The 4,527-nt window shown below is 39.8% G+C and overlaps 1 long non-coding RNA gene across 1 annotated transcript; it reads left to right on the top strand.

Annotated features, from left to right (window-relative positions):
* The first annotated feature begins 902 nt into the window (after window positions 1-902).
* On the top strand, window positions 903-3,903 carry LOC147536435 (uncharacterized). Its single transcript, XR_015226047.1, has 4 exons — window positions 903-1,147; window positions 1,230-1,289; window positions 2,319-2,399; window positions 3,621-3,903. It is a non-coding gene; the product is annotated as an uncharacterized LOC147536435 (long non-coding RNA).
* Window positions 3,904-4,527: the final 624 nt, after the last annotated feature.

The following is a 4,527-nucleotide window of genomic DNA, read 5'->3' as shown; positions in this document are numbered from 1 at the left end:
AACATTGAACGTCAAGTTTTAAGAAGAACAAATTGAACATTAGTGATTTAATTACTAGCCATTGAGACATTTAGATATTAGGAGCTATAAAGTTGCATTTCCTGCTATTTGATTTAAAAATATTGATGTGACATTTCATTTCATGTCAAGATACTCGAATCAAATATTTTCTTTTGAAATTTCAATAATTTAAAGTCATAGACATTTATAGTGTGTGTGTAACATCCCAAGATTTTAAGTTAGACGAGGGACCATTCGAAACTCAGGCCAAGTTAAACACTGGGACTAAATGTGCAATCAGGTCAGAATCAGGGGGTATTTTGCAATTAGTACAAACCCAGGGACTAAAGTCAAAGTTCGTTTGTTTTAGGGGAAATCAGAATTGAGTTCTTCCTTCTTCTAAGAGCATGTCCAACGTTGGGGGGGCTGGGGCTCCCAATTCAAATTTTGGGAGCCCCAGCCCCAGCCCCAGCCCTCCAACCCGGGAGCCCCGGGGCTGGGCTCCCGGTGGGGCTGGGAGCCCCATGCTCCCGGGCTCCCGGTGGGGCTGGGAGCCTGGGCTGGGGGCTCCCAGCCCCCAAAATATGGCCGTTGGGAGCTCCAACGGCCATATTTGGGGTGGATCCCCTAAAAAGGGGATCCACCCCACCTTATTTTATTTTTTTAAATTTTTTTAATTTTTTTTTTAAACTAATTTTTTTTTTAAATACTACTTTTTTAAGTATTTTTCTCTAATTTTTATTTTTGTGTTTTTTTTTGTGTTTATCTTTTTGAAACTATCTCTCTCGAATAATATCACATTTTAATTCATAGTCGAAATCTAATAATTTATAGTCGAAATTTAAAATCAAAATTTCGCACACATACTTCGCACACGTATAATATATTGATTTGGGAGCCCCGGTTGGGAGCCCGACGTTGGAATTGAGGAAAGCCCCGGGGCTCCCAAAATTCAGGGGCTCCCAAAATTGGGAGCCCGAGCCCCACATTGGACTTGCCCTAACCGAGTTCAAGAGTGGCGTGGGGGTATCGTGGGAGAAGAAATTCGATCAAGAGAGGAAATTGGTAGAAATTCAAAAGGGGAATAGTTGCTTCATCGAATTTAAGCTTCATGATGTGATCTAAGCATGGTTTTTGTGCAATTTTAGTAAGAGATTTTGTGTTTCTCTCTCTAAAACTCATTGGTTATGTGATTTGGGTTTTAACCGAGTTTGAATTCGAATTTGTAGGGAATTTAAGAGGAATTGATGGAACTTATGAACCTGTAAATCAAAGGCAACTAAATCAAGGTAAAAATTGTAGTTTAATGATTTAATTGTGTTGTTCTAAATTTTAGGGTTTATGAGTTTGAAATTTAGGGGTTTTCTGATATTAGGGTTTGAATGAGTGACAATTTCATGTAGTTTTAACGTGATGCTTGATTTAAGAGATGGTGGAACCTAGAGGTGAAATAAGGTCGAAATTAATGAGTTCTATAGACGTCATACCCGTAACAGTGTACTGTTAGGGCTGTAGCATGATATGGATGGTTCAAAAGCTTTTAGAGTCTTATACAAACTTGTAGCTCGTCTCGAGCCGATTCCAGAATGGTATGGTAATAGTCGTTTCGAGTTCGGATGGGGGAGTTATGGCCGTTAGAGTGAACATCGCGCATTCGGGAACGACTGATGCACTGCTGCGTTTAGTTGGTTCGTTTCGAAGTTGTACACTGGGGATTTGGCCTAGACCTTAAGTAATGAAATGTTAGTATTCGAATAATTGGGAAGTAAGTGAATTGGTATTTAAGAAATGTTAAAAGTTAATAGGGGTTAGACTATAGACCGAACAGCAATTTCAGGGGACTGCACAATGCAGTCTGTTGTGATGCGTTTCTGTGTTATTTGAGTATCCAGATGAAGTTTTACATAAGAGATAAATCGTAGCTTAGGTTGTTAGCTTTCCGAAAAGGTATGGTACAAGGTATTTCAATCTCGGACGAGAGAGTTACGACTGTTATAGCGCGCAACGCGCTGTTAGGAAATTCAGATTTGCTGCTGTTTGCATTTTGCTATTTCGAGGACCGTACACTTTAAGGTTGACCGAGATACTGAGTAATGAAATGTTAGATATTGAATTAGCTTTTCATGTATATATGGTATGACCGAAACCGATCAGAGTTAAAATGGGAATGAAGCTAAGACATGATAGAGTCACTCGGGTTCTTCCGACGTTAATGCGAGTCAAGTCTTATTTGCATTTCTTTTTCTTATGGTTCTTTCGGAGTTATTTGTGTTATGTTAGGATTCTTCTCGAAGAATCTAAGGTTTATCTTTGTCTAGGGTGTCAGAAGGAAAGCCGAAATGAGTTGGGGGCGAGATGCTCGAAGCAAAGCGGATGAGGACGGAGTCCTGAATCGCTAGGTAGGGGATACCTCTTGTTTTCTTTTATACTATTGTCTAGATTCATGCTAGAAGTAGGAGTTATGCATGCATCATTATGTGTAGATGGTAGGTGATCATATATGCATGATTTTAACCCTTGATTTCAATGAAAGTTGTCTCGTTAGTTTGGATTATTGATACTGATAGGTTAACGTTTTAGACTCTGATTTCCATGAGATTTTTATCGTGAATGTGACTTTCTTGATACGATGGTTTTATATATGCAAGCATGTCTTACGAATGATTTCTAGAGAAATGGTTTTTTGAAATGGTTGGTGATAATCGTTGTTTCAAAAACATAAGATTTCGTATGCTGTATGTGATTGGTGAAGTGGACTGAAACGAGTCATGAGGGTCTTGGCAGTTGTAGTGCTCCACTCTCTGGCCAGGATTCTCGTTTAGGTTGGACTCTCGGGGCTCAGGGATTTGCTACCCTTGACCGCTCGATTGGACTGTAAGCCTGTTTGTTCTTACCCTCGGGGCTCAGAGGCTGTACACCTCTGACCGCCCGACTGGTTTGGTGATTGGGATCCCTCTGCACGTTATGATATGACTCTTGGTTGTGCCACTTCTATGTGTGTGATAAGATAAGTAATGTTTTAAAAAGCCTATCTCAGTCGAGAGCGTAATGGGTGAGTTCTGAATCTGCTGAGATTGTGGGTGAAAGATGTTTTCACAAGAAAAGAGCATTATTTCGGCGGTTGACACAATAAATGCTTTTCCAAAACCAGAAGAAATAGTTGCATGCTAGGGTACCGATGAGAATATGCTTTTCGTCCCAACACGAATACTGGAGGGACGACCTGACTATTCGACTTCGGTGAAGCTAAAACGTATCTAGTTAAGCTATGTGTATATATTTATCACGAGGTTAGCTTTTCAATGACTGTGGAGTCGCCTAGTGGGAGGGGCTTACCTACCTAGGGGTAAGCCACTTTCTCGAGAGAATTTGAGTACCTTGGTTAGTGCCGGAAATGGGACGGTACTAGCCAAAGTACTATAGAATTCTCTGGGTAACTCTCTGTTAATTGAGAGGCATACCAAGGGTGGGCAGTTAAGTCTGCTATTGTATGCTAGTATTAGGATTGATATATATTTATATGTGTGCATGTTTTACTCGAGAAAAGGCTTATCGTAGTTTTGTTTTGGGACTCCTCTACCAGTTTAACTCGTGTCGGTGAGTTACTGACCCCCTACCAGTTCTTAGTGTGCAGGTTCTTAGTTAGAATCATCTGCAGTGGCTGGGTTAGTAGATGAATTGCAGTGGTTGTGGCGGGGTGCCACTTTGGGCGTTATCTCTTTTCACTTTGGTTTTCTTTAGCTTCAAGTTATATTTTATTTCACGAAGAACCATATAACATATATATGTATCACATAAGTTGTATAAGGACGTATGGATTTATGCAGGATGAGTTAAGTGAGTTATGGTGGTTCGGTTTTGAACCAGAGTCTGTTAGTTTAATTTTAGTTTCATTTTAGCTTCCGTTGTGTTTGTGTATGCGAATGTATGGTTTGCATGACAGGTTCTACAGGTGCGACCGGTTCGATTTACAGAGGAGATGCTGCCGAATTTTCGGTTCGTCTGTGAATTGCCGGGGCGTGCTCGTGCCTAGTTATGGGGCACGGGGCGTCACAGTGTGATTATACATTAGGTGAGACTTTGAGTAAAGGGAAATGCTAAAATCACAAAGGATTTTGACAAAATAAGTTACCAAGTTGATGTGACGGTTGTGGTTTGAAAGTTTGACTAAATCTATGCCGTTGAGAGATGAATATCACAACCTCCACATCAGCTGGGTAACTTCTTTTGTCAAAATTCTTTGTGATTCTAGCACTTCCAGTGAGTAAAACCCTGAACAGTTGTCCCATTTCTCTTTTAAGAATTGTTTGGATGGTATTCAACTATCAATGCAAATTTGTAGTTAGTTGACTCATAAGTTTTAACCACTAGAATAATTGCTAAATAGGCTAGTAAATTTTTTTTCTTCACTACTTTTAAGACAATATAAGAAAAAAGAATCGTTTGATGTTAGTGACGTTACTACTTTAGAGAGATTATGAACACCTCTCATTTTTACTTGGCACTTTACATCTATCTTTATGCAAC

This window comes from Eschscholzia californica, unplaced genomic scaffold (genome assembly GCF_041429995.1).
Source record: "Eschscholzia californica isolate CP2 unplaced genomic scaffold, dmEscCali1.0.p SCAF_5, whole genome shotgun sequence".
Lineage (NCBI taxonomy): Eukaryota > Viridiplantae > Streptophyta > Magnoliopsida > Ranunculales > Papaveraceae > Eschscholzia > Eschscholzia californica.
This window is presented reverse-complemented; position numbering and strand designations above follow the sequence as displayed.